We start from the raw sequence: 17,274 nt of genomic DNA, 5'->3' as shown, positions 1-17,274 counted from the left end.
CTATAGATACCCATTAGCCCTGTTAACTGGGTGCAGACTTGTTTCATGTACTTTTCTTTAGCACCACAAACATTACTTTTTGATTATCAGTTTAGGTGGTGGGCTTTTGGGTTGCTGGTTTAATGCTGGAGCTCATCCTCTGGTTTTCAGACCCAGAGACGTGGCAACCACTGCGACCAGCCAAGCCAAAAAACAAAAGGCAGAGGGTTGTATAGCAAGCTTGATTCACTGATGTGCACTGTCATTCACCTTTGCCCTACGGTCTGTACTGAATAACTAAAATAAACACAGAGACTGATGATAACATCCAAACCTTCTCTACTGGTTATCATTACCACAGAGCTATTTGAAAACCATTTGCCAAGCTCAACAAAGTTATATTATTGTGTGCAGCCATTATCTCTGGCTCCAGAAAGAGCCAGGAACAAATTTATGTTATTTATTTACCATTTTACTGCCCTGTTTTACCTATCTGTAAAATAAAGACCTAATCATGTTCTACGTAATACCTTGAAATGAATAAAGAGCGCATCGAGTGCGGTTTACTAGGTCCTGCTGTATCCGAATTTTCAACCTTTTATGACCTCCTAAGAACAAGGCCTGACTTTCATCGCAGAGTTTCGATTCCTGTGGCAGCTGCTGGGTCTTCCGATCAGTACTCCACTGATTCACTTGAGGCTGGATGTGGGGCTGAGACCAGTCTCTGATGGGATTGGCGTTAGACCAATCCTGCATTGAAGAGGAATCCGGGCCACCCTGAGCTGCACTCTTATCGCCAGGGGCTGGAGGAGATTCTTAGTATTCCAGAGTCATCCCCTGGGTAAAGTACGTAAGAGACCCTAAGAAAGATGGGGAACAAATATTTGTGGGAGTACCCAAGGGGGGCATCTTCTCTCATTCCTAAAGTGGTCCTCAAGTGTAATTTCATAAACTATAAATTGAGTTCACTGATGTGCCCTGTCATGCACATGTCAGGGCCTCTCTAGCTCTTCTCTTGGCTCTTTGACTCTCCAGTCAAAGAACAATTATAAAGTAGAGCAGTATCTACATGAGATAGAACCTTTATTGGTGAGGACGCTCTATATTCAGTTCAAGCTTGGGACCCTGCCTCTGCTTTTAGTTACTGCTAATTGAGCTTGTACCACAAGATCTACAGAGCAGTTATGTCCGTTCTGCAGAACCACAAAAGAATCAGTGGGGCACATCCCTTTTTTCTGCCCAGCATACGAGATGGCCAGGGAAAACTGATTAATTCCTGTCTGTTGGATTTTAGAAACCAAGCAGTATATGGAGGCCTATAGAATTCTGCAGACCGATACTAGCCAATATATGTTTTTGCCGTCTCAAGGTATCTTTATTCAATGTGGTGTTATTAGGCAAATACTCAGTCCACCTATAACCAATTCAGATGACATTGAGGTTGTGTAAGCCTTTGCCAAACCCTCCTTCTTAAAACACTATTCACTTTACTTAGACTGGGAGTTTTCCATTGTATTTATTTCTAGTGTTATGTTAACACGTTGCATCTGATTTCCCCCTTATTTAGGATAGTTTTGTATTTTAGGAATGGGAGGAGAACTTTGCACTCTGCTCCATTTTGCACAGTTTCTGCTATATTTAGGGAATCCAGACTATTGTTAACTCTTGCTTGGCTGGGGGAATCACAAGTGTTGCACATTGAAATGTCTTTTCCTCCTCTCCTTGTCTAATGCTTTTTAATCTATCATAACTGATTTTTCTTAATAAATGTATTTTAACTAGTATGATAAAAATGTCTTAAGTGTATTTTAACTAGTTTTATAACTATATCTTAAGTGTATTATCTCTGATTTTATCTGTTATTTTATGGCATCCTGCCGAAATAAAGATTTTTTTGATGATGAATTTCATTTCACACCGTGTTATGATGGGAATGTCACCTGTCCTGAGGGGCACCTGCATGTGAAACAGGTATGCTAACATTTTATTGGGCTCTGCCATCACACTTCTACCATGTGCACAGATGCTTAGGCCTTTCCCTGGTAACGTTAGGTCCTGACTCCGTTGTGTTATGTGGAGGGGTGCATCTGATGTGCCATCATAACAAGCAGAGGATGACAGTCCATGCTTGGATAAGTAACACACACCATTGTACAACGTTTTTGTGAACCCTGGTATGACCAGACCTATGTTTCCTGTGTCAAAGGACAACGCAGTCCACTGATGCCTTACATGTAAAGTTTTGATTTTAAGTGACTCCCAGACACTGGCGCTTACATTCCTTGTATATGTGCAGTGGTTATGTGTGGCATATGTGTGTTAACAGGATTCAGTGCATGATGAAAGTCTGAGTACTGGGAGCAGCGGGATCCATGTTGAAGACCCCTGGTTTAGCATGGTCATGATCGAGGGTAAACATAGCTTCTCCATACAGATAAGTGTTATGACTATATTCTATGGCTCAAAGTTGGAGGCCCAGCCAAAGTATTGATGGAGAACAGGGCTACCCTTAGAAATCCAAAGAGGTACTCGTTAGCAGAAGACTAATGCATAGATCTCTCTGGGCATTTAGGGGTGGGACTGCAGTTTCTATTATTCATGGAGAGGAACTTTCCAGGAAGGGCCTGTACTTGTGTTTATCACTGATATTACAACAAGATGATGGATGGAATGCTTGAATTCATCTCGGCCACCCGCAATAATTTGGGCCACATGCTAATCCATAAATATTCATCCACCATGTCACCTCAGTTTGGATCCAGCCATATGAAAATCAGTCTTCATCCTTCTCCTACAGGAACAATCCAGCTCGAACTGCCAGGCTGAGACCTCACTGAATCCAAACACAAATAACTCACAACTGGCTTCTCCCTAATTAGGGCTCATCAGACAGGTATAGCTTGGATTCTGTGGCACAGTGAGCATGGGATGCATGTCTGGGTATACCATTCACGCTTAGTGTGTCAAATGCAACAGCAAAAAAGTGATGTATGTAATTGGCAATGGATAAGATGAATTCAAGCATTCCCTCCATTACTTTTTTGTATACTTCAGTGTGACGCATTGACTGGGACGAGTATGCCCGGATGTGGGTCCCGTGCACACTGTGCTACTGGAACCAGGCTAAGCAAGGCTGATTAGGGTTAAATAAGGGTAAAACTAGTCCTCTGTTGCCTGTGTTCTGGTTCAGAGAGGACCTGGTGGTTCATGATGGAGGGTTCCCATTGGATACAGACTTGCATATGGTGTACAAAATAACGAACTGCGATGGGCTCCGGAGTAATTACTAGTGGCTAAGATTAATTCAAGCATTCCATCCATCACTTATTTATATACTTCAGTTACAAAGGCGGAAGGTTCAGGGGTATCGCACTTAACCTGCATAATGGAGGGTCCCTCTTATCTCCAGTGTGGGTCCTATTGTACACTGCCCAAGATTCTCACAAGTGAAGTATAAATATGTCATCCAGTGTCTCGCTGTGGATTCAAGAAACTAGTGGTGCTGCTGATATCTGAGGTTAAGATCTCTTGTCGCAGTCGAGGCGGAAGCCCTGACCAGTCCAGAGGATGTAACTGCCATGGCCAAGAGCCCATCTGCTTTCTGGTCTGGGATGCCACAACTGCCAAAGAAAAGAGCCCACCGTGCAGGCCTGCCATGCAGATACCACCCAGCAGCTTGTGACTGGAAGGAGGCTGCTGCCGTAGATCCCATATCAACATCCTGCCACCACAGGAGCCCTCCAGAACTGCATTTCCACTGAGCAGGTAAAAGTGGGCCTAGCTGTGATCAGCAAAAAAGAAGCCACATGCTGAGAAACCTGCTAAAATGGCAGCTTTTTGCCCTGGTGAACTCAAATTGGCAAAAGCAATTAAACCTATTTATCCATCCACAGAGTGGAGAAATCCAGAGTAAACTGCAGCTATGCATGATTGATACCAAGTCAATACTGGTAACTCTATACACTGATGCACTTCGCTTCCAGGAAAGGGGATGAGGGGGGTGGAGCCTCAGTGAGGATTCGAGATGACATTGCCTGGAACCTCTATGGAATTGTGCAGCATGCCGCTTTGTCGTGAAATTAAAGTACAAGTTACTTACCTTCGTAACGCTATATCTGCTAGAGACATATTCTAGTTGCAGGTTCCTTACCTTTGAATTTACCCAGGCATCACTCTGGATCCAGAGATTTTTCTTCGAGCAGTACCTCTGCGTGCCGTCAGGTGGCATCGGCCGACTCAACAGGCGTTGTTGGCATTGTGTTTGCCATGATGACATCGCAGTCGTATATAGGTGCCATCCCGGCGGGCTGACCTAAGTTTCTTTTCATGACTTTCCACGCCAGTAGCGCTGAGCCATGAAGAGCACTGAGTGGGGCGCCAAAAACAAGGCCCTTAAAGGGAAGTTCCTGTCCCTAGAAATCAGTTCGCAGTGCGGGGAGGATTGGTGGGTCGGTAAGGAATCTGCAACTAGAATATGTCTCTACCAGATATATTGTTTCTGAAGGTAAGTAACTTGTCCATCTGATAGAGACTTCTAGTTGCAGATTCCTTACCTTTCAATAGATACCCGATCAATGCCATCCCCGGTGGAGGGCTGCGTACCAAGATCACACCAAGAAGTCCTGCAGGACCGAACGGCCAAAGCAGTCCCTGCGGACCTGACTGTCCAGGCAGTAGTGTTTGGTAAAAATGTGCAGAGATACCAACATTGCTGCCTGACAGATGTCCAGGACTGGAATGCCCCGTGCTAGTGCTGTGGTAGCAGCAGTAGCTCTGGTGGAGTGAGCACGCAAACCTTCAAGAGGTTGCTCCTTAGCCAGAGTGTAGCACGTTTTGGTGCATAAGAGCACCCATGGTGAAATGGTCCTCTCTGCACCGCTTTCCCCTTCTTTGCACCCACATATCCCACAAAGAGTTGATCGTCCACCCGGAAGTCTTTGGTACGATAAAGGTAGAACGCCAACGGTCTTTTTTGGGTCCAGAGAGTGGAGTCTCTCCTCTTCACGTGAGGGATGTGGGGGTGCATAAAAGGTAGGCAAGGTGATGGGCTGCCTGACATGGAAGGGTGTCACTACTTTAGGTAGGAAAGAAGTCCTTGGGCGAAGTACCACTTTGTCAGGATGTATTGCCAGAAAAGGTGGTTTAGATGAAAGAGCCTGGAACTCACTTACTCTGTGGGCAGAGGTGATGGCAACTAAAAAGACAGTCTTGATGGTTAAGAGCCATAAAGGGCAGTTGTGAAGCAGCTTGAACAGGGCACACATAAGGTATGTTAATACTAGGCTTAGATCCCGTTGGGGCATGACGAATGGGATAGGAGGAAAAAGATGTGTAAGGCCTTTAAGAAACCTCCCAACAATGGGAGATTTAAATAAAGAAGGCTGATCTGGTAACCTCAAGAAAGCAGAGATAGCAGAGAGATATCCCTTAAGGATGCCCAGGGTGGAGCCCTGTTGGGCAAGGGAAAGAATAAAGAGAAGGACCTACGAAAGGGGAGCAGATAGAGGATCAACAGATTTGTTGATGCACCATGCCACAAATTTCTTACAACGACAGGTGTATACTGTTTTGGTTGAGGGACGCCTGGCTGCCAAGATAACGTTACAGACTTCGGGTGGCAGGTCAAAAGACGTCAACTGTCACCACTCAAGCTCCATGCAAGGAGGAAGAGGGTGGACAGGCTCAGGTAGATGACCCCTCCCCTGCTGCTGCGAAAAAAGATCCTCCCGAAGAGGTAGTCTGATCGGAGGAGCAATGGCCATGCTCAACAGCTCGAGATAACAGACTCTTCATGCCCAGTCCAGAGCCACCAAGATTACTCGGGCCCGGTCTTGCCAGAACTCTTGGCAGAAGTGGTATGGGTGGAGAGGCGTACAGGAGGCCTGAATTACAATTGTGACGAAAAGCGGCACCAAGCAAGTGCCGCTAGGAAACTCCAACACGCAAAACAGCTGACATTGCGTGTTGTCTACGGAGGCGACCAAGTCTAACCATGCTTCTCCCCACTGAAGGAAGGGAACTTGCGCCACCTCAGGATGGAGACGTCATTTGTGACTGACCACGCATCGTCGGCTGAGTTTGTCTGCCCTGGTGTTCAGGGAGCATGCCAGGTGTTGAACCACCAGGGAAATGCCCGGATGTTCCAGCCAAGTCCAGAGGCGAAGGGCCTCTTGACAAAGGGTCCACAACCACACTCCGCCTTGTTTGTTGCAGTACCACATGGCGGTGGTGTTGTCTGAACACCTTCACTGCTTTCCCTTTGAGAGAGGGAAGAAATGCTGCTAATTCTAGTCGAATCGCTCAGAGCTCCAGAAGATTGATATGGAGCCTGGTTTCTGCCATAGACCAGAGGCCTCTGGTCTCAGCATCTCGCATGTGGCCGGCCCATCCCAGAAGTGACGCATCTGTCACTACTTTAAGATCTGGTTGGGAAAAGTAGAAGGATCTGCCTTTGACCCAATCTTGATTCGTTAACCACGACTGCAGGTCTCTCACAGTTCCTTCAGAGATCTGGACCTTGTCGGAGAGATTCCCCTGATGCATATGCCATCTGGCCTTTTGAATTAGCAGGATGCAGGAGGCCGTGAGGCCCAGCAGCCTCAGAGTCATTCTCAATGAAATCCAGGATAGAGGCTGAAACATCAGTATCATAGCCCGAATAGCCTGTACTCAATTCAATTCAAAGAAGCTTTATTGCGGCTACAAGAGCCAAAAAAGCGCGAGCAGTAATAAATACAAATAAATGCACATGATAAAATAAAATTGCAGGTAAATATGGTGATAAAAGGGAATGAAATATAAATAAAAATTAAAATGGAATAAAAATGAGATAGAATAAAATGGAATGAAATTAGAAAAAATGAAATGAAGTGAAATGCACTCTGCAGGATGTTGGGACAGTCTTATTTGGAGTCTTTGTCCAGGAGAGTTTTCCCTCTAATAAGCCAACTAGCTCCGAGGAATTTGGCGATAGCGATCACTAGCGTTGGCCTGGTGTCTGATCTAAGGATTCGCAGAGCTAGCGCAGAGCAGCGTGCTCCCAGTAGTCTGCATGCCGGGGCCAGCCATTTCCTACGGGGGGCAGTATACGCGGGGCATGCAAAAAGGAGGGGAGGGAGATTCTCCACGGGGGCTTTGCAAGCAGGGCATGCGGTGGATTCGTTGTGTGACCAGCTGCTGGTGAAAAGTCTTAATGGGAGTGTTCCAATGCGGAGCTGGAAGTACAGTTTCCTTTCCCTTGGGGCCGTGATTAAGTCCCAAAAAGTTTCGTACTTGCATGACTCTTTTAGGTTGGCAAAGTCACAAGATAATGTAGTGTGGAGTGCAGCCCGAGTGTCTTCGTTGTTGGCCCTTTGCCAGTAAAGTTTCTTTAGTTCGCTTTTCGAGGGAAAGACTGACGTGGCTGGTGAGTTCCAGAGATCATCGAGCCCGATAGAGTGGAGTAAATCCTTGATGGATCGTAGCCAGGGGATTCTGTGCAGGTGGTCGGCTTTTAGGATGACCTGTAGAGCTTCGGTGAAGATGACAAGTTCCGGAGTGGTCCAGAGACGCCGCCAGTACAGCAGAGGTCGCAGGCGGGCTTTGTGACCAATGCGTTTGATGCCGAGGTCCTTGAAAAGAGGGAACAGTGGGGTGCTTAGCGGAAGGGACACAAGGTTTCTTAAGAAGTTGTTTTCAGCGGTGGTTAGGTCTTGGGTTTTGGTATAACCCCAAAGTTCAGCCCCGTAGAGCGCTGAGGAAACTGCCTGGGCTTCGTATAATTGTAATGCTGGGCGAATTGGTTTTGTGTGTGAGAGGTGGAAGTTTTTTAGTAGAGCCCCAGTTGTTTGTCTTAATTTAAGGGCTTGTTTTCCTATGTGTGGCTTCCAGGACATGTTGTCAGTGAGTGTTATGCCCAGGTAGCTGAAAATGCCCACCTTCTCGAGTGAGGAGCCCTCTAGAGTAAATTTCCCTTTGAAAGATCTGTGGGGATTAAGGGTCATTAGTTTGGTTTTCGTTGCGTTGATTTCGAGTCCCTGGGATGAACAGAAATGCTCGAAGCACGCAAGGAGTTTCCTTAGACCACTAGGGGTCTTAGATATCAAGAGAGTGTCATCGGCAAAGAGTAAGACTGGGATTTTTTGTGTGCCAAGTGAAGGTGCGTCAGCCTGCAGTCTGAGGAGGGAGGGGACAATTTCGTTGATGTACAGGGAAAAGAGGGTCGGGGCAAGTACGCAACCTTGCCGCACACCCCTAGAGACGTGGATTCTATCGGTAAGTTGGCCCTTGTTGCCCCACCTGACTTGTGCGTAGTTGTCCTCGTGGAGTCGTATCAAAATGGCAAGGATGTGTTCCGGGATTCCCATCCGAGAGAGAGTGACCCACAGTTTGTTGCGAGGTACTAGGTCAAAAGCAGATTTGAGATCCACGAAAGCTACATAAAGGCTGCCTTTACCGATGAACACTGTTTTCCAATATAATAATAGGAATCTGAGGGCTTGATCAGTGGTGGAAATCTTCTTTCGGAAACCGGCTTGGAGGGGGCTAAGGATATCGTGGTCAATTATCCATTCTTCTATCTTCCCTAGGAGGCAGTGGCAGAAGACTTTTTGGACACAGTCAATTAGACTAATGGGTCTATAGTTACAGGGAAGAGATCTGTCGCCCTTTTTAAAGATTGGAATAACAATGGCCGCTTTCCAAGAGTCGGGAATTGGCGCCCCAGATGCTATTGCGTTAGCTAGAATGGTGAGATATCTTGACCAGGATGCTAGGTCTGTTGAGAATAGGTCTGCTGGGACGCAGTCTGAACCAGGGGCCCTGCCGCGTTTTAGAGTGCTTAGAGAGTAAGTTATATCACTTTGGGAGAACAACAGGGGTGCTGCGGTGGTTGGTGCTAACGAGTGAAATAGGAGGGGGCCCGTACAAACAGAGGTGGGGCTATCATGATCAGGGGAGTACAGACTACTAAAGTGGGCTATCCAGTCTCTTGGGGCAATATTGGTTGTGATGTCCAATCCACTGGTTTCTGGGCCTCGCGCTGCCAGTGACCAGAACAGACTATAATTTCTCTCGCGCACAGCGTCGCTGAGTGATGTCCACCATTTGCTATCTTGATCACGCTTGGCTATGCATATTGCAGATTTATAGGACTTCCTAGCTACGCGGATGGCGATGGGGTCCTTGAATTTAATGGCTTGAACTAGGCGCTTGTTTAGGGACCGGCACGTTTTGTTGAACCAGCGGTGCCTGGCTTTGGGTCGTTTGTCGTCGTGGGCTGGGGGTGCTGAGAAGTGGGTTGCGATATCCCTAAAGCAGGAGGTGTGGATTGAGCTAATTTCCTGGTGGGATGTTGCAGAACCTGCCTCTAGGTCCCTTAGTGTGGATTTTAGGGTGTTGTTGGCAGCATTGATGAGTGCGGGCCGGGCCACAATATTGACCCATTTTAGGTGTCTTTTGTTGTTGGCCAGGTTAATACCCTCGGGTGCTACTGCTGCGGGGTTAGACGTGGCTGGGAGGTTACCTAGGGCTAATGTGTGGACAGAAAGAGGGTTGTGATCACTTTCGGTCCTTTCAATGATTGTCATGTCGATGACTAGAGGCCATAATCTTATATCGAATAGGCAATAATCGATTCTGCTGGTGTGGTTCGTTTTGTTGTATGTGTGACTACCGTTGGTGTCTGAATTAGTTCTGCCATTTAGCGCCCTGAGTCCAAACTCCATGGTCAATGATTTTACCTGAATCGCAACCGACGTCCACCTTTTGATGGGTGCAATGGACAGGGCGGGGATAGACCAGACTTGATCTTCCTCGCGGGTGGACCTGAGATCGTCCCAGTCAAGGGGTTCGAATGTGACGTTGAAGTCCCCAGCCACAATGGTTTTATGATGGCGGGGATAATTTTGTAAGAGGGCTACGAGGGCGCAGAGGGTTTTGGAGACTTGACCCCCCCTGACCCCTCGAGCGTAGATATTAAAGATGTTCACCACAGAGTCAGGCCCAAAGGATAGACGAAGGCCTAACAGGTCGGGAAAAGCGGTAGGTAGCTGTGATATATGGCAGCTAAGTGATGTTTTGATCCAGATGGTCAGACCCCCTGAGGGCCTGCCTCTCGTGCTGGCCACAGCGGGGATGTGGAAATTTGAGTAGCCTGTTCGGAAGAGTGGGTCGAGTGACCATGTTTCCTGTAGGAGACATATGTCGTGTTCGTCAATAAATGAGGAGAAGGATGGAAGGGGAAGAATAGATTTCAGACCTGCCACGTTCCATGAGACAAGTCGTACCCCAGATTGTGACTGAGTTGTCCTACCTAAATGCCCGGGGTTTTTGAGGTTGGCTGTCAGGGGTTGGTTTGGCAGATGTGGCTGGGGGAGCAGGGATGGGTTGATGCCAATGTTTGCCCGTGAGGTTTGTGGTGGTTGGTGATGTTCCTCTGTTGGAACAGGCCTGGTCCTGATCAAGGAGATGCTTGCGGGCCTAGACAGCAGCTCTAGGTTTGGTGGGCAATGTGCCTGCAAGATGGGTGGAGCATCGTTGTCATGATTGCTCGGTGAGCCGGAAATGGTCGCGGTGTCATGGGTAGGGGGGTGAATACATGGACAGACAGTGGTGGGGTAAAAGGAGGATCTGGGGGTGATGGATGTTGGAAGGTTGCAAGGTTTGCCTGCATAGATTTTAGGTGGGGCTGTGAGTCAATCATGTTTACCAAGAGGGGATAGGTTTTCTGCCGGGTGGTAACTCGGGCGTTCCTCGTGGAGCGTGGGTGACCTGGGCTGTTTAAACTGGATGCGTGAGTGTGCAGGTGGGCTTGTTCTTGCGTCTAGGGCCACCAGATTGTTCGCCATGGTCCTGTTCTTGAGTGTCAGTTTTAGGATATCAAAGTGAGTTCCCGGGTCTGGCCGTCGTACTACGGTAATTAGGTCCTCACGTATTATGGATCGGCAGCCTCTAACATGGCGAATCCAGTGGATTGCCTTGTTTTTGATAGAGTCTACCCCTTCCTTGCGCGCCAATGTGGTTAACTTGGGAACGTTAACCATTAGAACTATATTACCTAAATGGGACTGGTCAGTGGCAGGTTGCGTAGAGTATTTTGAGGCGGTGTTGCTCATGGGTTTGAGGGTATTATGATAGATGTCTAGTGAATTTCCTATGCCTAAATTGTGGAAGAGGGGAGACTGGTGGGAGTTCATGGTCTTATCTTTGGTAGGGTGAGGGCCAGCGTGGCTAGAAGCAGAGGAGTTGGGCGAGTTTGTTGTGATGCCTGATAGGATTGGATTTTGGGCAAGGTTACTGGTGGTCGTGTTATTTGCGTGGGTTAGCTGTTTTACTATTGCAAGTAATGAGTTAACCATATGCTTGAGTTCTGTGACTTCCTTCCTTAGAGCTTGTATGTATTCGATATGCTGTGGGGTTACATGAGGAGAGTGCGTGTTGGTTGCTGCTGGCCCATCTGCCAGGGTGTCTGGGTTGATGTCGTCGCGTGATTCAGGGAGGTTGGTTAGGGGATTGAAGCGGTTACTGAGCTGGATGGAATCGTTGATGGCAAGTGGTAGGTCTTCTGCTAGGGAGGGGGCCGCATGGGTGATAACGTTCCTACTTTCACCCGCCCCTGTAGTGTCAGTAACTTGTTGCCCACGTTTCATGAAAATCTCAGCGATTTTCATGGAACCTTCCTTCCTGCTAGTTGAAGTGGGCCCCTCCCCAGTTGCAATAGAAATGTTTCCCTGGGGGCTAGTTAGTATTCCGTTTCATTCGCCCAGGAGAGAGTCGATTCTATCCATAACGCAATTGCTAGCAGCATGCTTATGCCTTTTTCGCTTGGCTTTTAGTACTGCCCCGGCCCCTGCCTCTATTGCTTTCCTTTTGCCCATCTGGTGTTAGTGTAGGTGCAGGGTTAAATGATAAGGTGTCAGATTAAATGGAGCAGCTGACTGGGGAGACAGAGTAGGAACTAGCAAAAGGGACTGAGTACAATATGGCCTTCTTGGGAGATAGATGTTAGGGGGGTGGCCCAGCCCAGCCTCTGTCAGCCGCAGGACGGGCGCAGGACGGGCCCGCCCTTGGCCCGGGCTTCGCCCGCGCGCGTCCCGCGCGGCGGGAGCGCGAACAAGTTTTAAAGGGCTCCTGCCCCGCCTCCAGAGATCACACAGCGCTTCCCGCGACGGCGGGAGCGCGAACAAGTTTTAAAGGGCTCCTGCCCCGCCTCCAGAGATCACACAGCGCTTCCCGCGACGGCGGGAGCGCGAACAAGTTTTAAAGGGCTCCTGCCCCGCCTCCAGAGATCACACAGCGCTTCCCCTGTAGCCTGTAGCCTGTACTCACTTTTCGGGAGAATACACCCAACACTGCACTGCATCCAGAACAGCTCCGATGAAAGGGAACATCTGAGAAGGAGTCAGGTATGACTTTGGCATGTTGATAGTGAACCATAGCGAATGCAAAAGATTCTCTCTAGTCTGGAGGTGGGAGACGACTGTCTAGGGCAAGTTCGCCTTCAACAGCCAATCGTCGGGGTAGGGGAAGACAGGGACCCCTAAAAACTGCGCAGATGAGCTGCCACCACTACCATCACTTTTGTGAGCAACCGAGGGGCACTGATAAGGCCAAAAGGTAGCACAGTAGGCTGAAAGTGATCGTGACCTACCACGAATCGTAGGTAACATCTGTGGGCCGGCAAGACGGGAATGTGGAAGTATGCATCTTGCAAGTCCAATGCTACCATCCCAGTCTCCAGGATCCAGGGCAGACATTTTCAACTTCTCCTTCTTGAGGAAGAGGCTGAGGGACCGAAGATCTAAGATAGGACGAAGACCAGACCCTTGTCCTTTTTCGGCACCAGGAAGTAGCAGGAATTACAACCACAACCTACTTCTGGCAATGGAACCCTCTCTATAGCTCCTTTGGTCAAAAAGGCTTGGATTTCCTCGTGAAGAAGCACCATATGATCCTCCGATATGCGATGAAGGTGGCATGGCTGAAGGGGGTGTCTCCAAGGGGAGGGAGTAGCCCCTTCGGACAAGCTGGAGAACCCACCTGTCCGAGGTAATGGATTGTCATTGGGGTAGGTGATGGCAAATCCTACCGCCAACTGGTTCCTAGTGTACCAGCGGACTAGATGGTTTGGAGGCTGAGAAGGGGGGGGGGGGGGCGGGTGGACTGGGCGACCCACTGGCTCCCTGATCCCCGGGGGCGTGAGATCCCACGTCCACGGCCGCGCTGGGGCTAGACAGCATGCGTGGGTCGATGGTCAGGGGGAAAGGAACGAGGTTGGGTGCCCCTTCAGTAGCCACGAAAGGTGGACTGCTGGGGTCTATGAGCAGGCACAAGGCCATGGCTCAGGAATCCTTGAAGCGCTCGAGCGCTGAGTCCGCCTTTTCTCCAAAGAGACGTGTACCATCAAACGGCATGTCCATCAGAGACTGCTGGATATTCCCTGAGAAGCCAGACTTGGTGTCTCAAAGCCACAGTTGATGCAACCGATCTGCCCATACTCGGTCGTATCCAGTCCACAACTAATCATGAACTCTTATGCGTCCCTCCTGTCTGCACGGCTTGGGGAAAGGACAGTCGGGCCTCCTTCGGAACTCTAGGCTGCACTTGCACGACCGTATCCCAGAGAGTATGGGAATAGCGGCCCAAAAGGCATGCGGGTGTTCACGGACAGCAGCGCTTGACTGCTAGAAGAAAACAACTTCTTCCCCAAGTTAACCAGTCTTTTTGATTCTCTATCCGGGTGAGCGGCAGGAAATGCGCTCAATGAAGAGGAAGCCTGGATGACAAGGCTCTCAGACGTGGGGTGTTGGGTGAGGAATTTTGGGTCTGTCCGAGCAGGCTGATGGCAGGAGGTAGTCATCCTATTCACAGGAGCTCCTGTGCTGGGTCTGGACCAAGTACCCAAAAGAACGTCTGTCAGTGCCTCATTAAAGGGAAGAAGGAGTTCTGATGTGGAAGACCCCGGCTGAAGCACATCGGTTAGGCTATTCGGCCTAACCTCCACAGAAGGTAGCTCAAGGTCCAAGACCTCAGCCGGCCTTCACAACACAATAGAGTATGAGGCACCCTCCTCCGTAGCCACAGTAGGAGGAGAGAGCATACCAGTGCCATGGGAGGTGTCGAGACCACTGGCATCACCCAAATCCTGCACCCAGTCCATTTAGGGGTCAAGCTGGTATTCTAAAGGGTCCAGCGTCCCCTCCAAACTCTCCCCGTATCCATACCCATAAGCATAAGGGTCTGGATCAACCCTGGGCCCAGGAGAGCCCATAGAGAACCAAACTGGCGTTGAGTGACGTTCTTCTGGCTCCGGGTCGTCTGTTATGAGATTGGGATCTACCTCGATTGCTCTGAGCATCGACGTGTGACCTGACGCCGGGGAAGGTCACTGTGGCACGACTGGTGTCGGGAGAGATTCGCGACTGGATGCGGAGGAGCCTTCCAGAGCCGTGGCCGAAGCAGACGACTTCGAACCCGAGGGACCCTCACCAACTCACCTCTGCCCAAGGGAACTGATGGTGGGTCAGCCCAAAAATGAAGTGCATTGCCTCATAAAAATCTTTGAGCTGGGCAGGGGTAGCTCCGGCTCCCGGGAAGTCAAGGAAGCGTGGGGCGGACCCATATGAAGGCTCCGAAGACAGAGGCCTAGAGCATCAACGCTCTTCATGTGCGCATCATCCGAGCGACAGGGTGAAGTCGAAGAACGCTTGTCCTTATTCGACTTCTTTTTCTTATGACCCGAATGTCCCAATGACTTTGAGAACTAAGAGTGGTGGTGACTCCGTGGCCGATCTCGAGACCTTCCTCTCGAACGAGACCATGAGCGCTGTGGAGTTGAGTGTCTGGCGACCATTAACTTTAGGGACCGCTCCCTCAAAGCTTTTGGGTTCATGGCCAGACACTATGAGCACGACTTCGGGTCGTGATCACGCTCCAGGCACCAAAGACATACGAGGTGCGGATTCTTCATCAAGATCATTCTGTGACAGGAGTCGCAGGGCTTGAAACCGGTCTTGTGGGACATCCCTCAACACATACACAACCTTGTCAAAAAGAATTTGACAAAAATGTCGCAGTAGTCAAAAAATGACTGAGGTAGCTCTCTCCGGATCCGCACGTAGGCTGGCGCAGAAAGAACAGAACGGATGTCAGCCCGCTGGGGTGGCGCCTATATACGACCGCAACATCATCACGGCGAACACAATGCCAACACCGGACGGCGCACAGAGGGACTACTCAAAATCTCCTGATCCAGACTGATGCCTGAGGAAATTCAAAGGTATGGAATCTGCAACAGGAAGTCTCTATCAGATGCACTTTATTTTTACTAAAAGATAAGCCCTGGGCTGAACATCACGTTAATCCATAATTAAACTAAGTAGACCTTATCTTACTCCAGTAAATACCTAAAAACCTCGGTACATGCTGCTTATAGCTATTCATATGGTGCATTAGATTTATAAAACTCCTTGGTGCTGCTGGCTAACCAAGCCATTGTGCCTTTATGCAGCTCATTGTGAAATACTTAATACTGTCAAATAAAACCTCCGATTTGCTCTTAAATCTTTTTTCTGGTCAAGCTGCCTCCCTGCACCGGAAACCAACATGGCAGTAGATGTTTAAACTGTTGGCTGTCTTGCCACAGGGAGCGTTCTACCTAGTTTGTAGACTGCCAAGTCCACAAACGTAACCAGCTGAATGTTCTGGATAAAGGGCTGTACGGATGCCTGGTTTATTCCACTCTAGTCTTGGTAGCACTTCCTGTTCTTTCAACAAGGCAAGACACCCGCAAACAATGCTTTGGAACGATTCCTCATAAGCACTATAACCTCTGCATGTAATTGATTCCGATGCTCTTCGCCACCTGGCTAGATGCTTCAGAAACAGCCATTCACTGACCTAAGAGCAAAAAACGTACGTTTTTTTTTATACTTTGAATATGCATAGGCCAAGTAGGGTTATTGAAACCTCCGCTGGTAGGAACTATTAACAGCCTAGGAGTGCCTATGCTTTGCTAAAATATCCATTTCAAGCAGGCGCGAAAGTAATCATACACGCCTTCTGATACTTTGCTTGAAGGTGCGATTTCCAAAGCTCTGTAGCATTCAGTTGATTGTTGCATTCCTCAAAGTACAATAAGTGAGGTTATCTGACCCTGTGACTGGATTTCATGACACAATAAAGCCTCCACGCTTCCATCACTGGATAGTCGGAGTTTGTGCAAGTATTTGAGAACACAACCTACCCGTGCCACCTGCTAATTCAAGAGACTGAATTCCATTCAGATCTGCATGGCTGATGAACTTCTTGGCAGGGAGGAAGTGGCCGTATGGATCCTAGTGGCCTGATTGTTTAGGAGCTTCACATCCATCCCCAACAGGATCTCGCTTCCACAGACCCATGTTGGAAAGAACCTGGCCCTTACTTACAGAAGTGGATCAAGACTCATCCCTCACAGCGAGATAGACAGTTTCTAAAAGAAAGACAAGAGGGCCAGGGCTGCACTTTAATAACCACCAAATGGTGGACAAAGGAACATCTTACATCAATTGTAACATAAAGATATTTATGTCTGTTCATTTGGCTTGTTGCCATTAAATTCAAGCTTCTTTCTTTACTGATTTGTCTGCCTAGGATGAGAATATTTGTTTTCTTTAGATCGACTTCGAGGTGGTTTTCATCGGTGTAAGAATGCAAAGTGTCTAATAACCAATATAATCCAACTCTTGTATGGCTGAACAGAACTAAGTTAGATGCATAAAGCAAGTTATTGATGTGTTCCCCTCCAATCTTGAGGTGGCGGCTGTTCATGTTGTTGAGGGCGCCAGGCAGATCAGAGATAGAGAAGTTTAAGAGTGATGGGGCAAGCATGCACCCCTGCTTACCCCCTAGCAAGGTGGTAATTTTCCTACACACATGGGTCCCACCGCCCAGCTTAACACAAATCCACATGTTGGTTTGCAGTTGCATGGTGGCCTCAAGGAGGCTTGCTGGAATTAGTATTTTCCACAGGGCCTCTCCTCTGCACACGATCCAACACTTCCCTAAAGTCCACAAAGCACCAGTACAGCATAGCGCAACAGGTTACCACCCTCTCTAATAATACAAAGATTGTCAGCAGGTTCGTCGAGGTACTAGAGTTCTCAGTGAACCCTGTTTGATTCTTTGAGATAATATCCGTGAACACTGCCATTGCCGTCCAGAGACATTTTTGAGCCTGTGACCCAATTCAGAGATGTGATTTTCACTTAGTTCAAGTCTTGACGCAATTCTATGAACTCCTAAAATTTCACCAGTTGTTTGAGAACTTCTCAGAAG

General features: G+C 48.5%; 1 protein-coding gene across 2 annotated transcripts in view; it reads right to left on the bottom strand.

Annotated features, from left to right (window-relative positions):
• PPA1 (inorganic pyrophosphatase 1) overlaps positions 1-17,274 on the bottom strand; it is a 327,202-nt gene that overhangs the window by 150,414 nt on the left and 159,514 nt on the right. The gene's annotated exons all lie outside the window — the stretch shown is intronic.

Source organism: Pleurodeles waltl, chromosome 6 (genome assembly GCF_031143425.1).
Source record: "Pleurodeles waltl isolate 20211129_DDA chromosome 6, aPleWal1.hap1.20221129, whole genome shotgun sequence".
NCBI lineage: Eukaryota > Metazoa > Chordata > Amphibia > Caudata > Salamandridae > Pleurodeles > Pleurodeles waltl.
The sequence above is the reverse complement of the archived record's forward strand: the minus strand, read 5'-3'. Positions and strand labels throughout refer to the sequence as shown.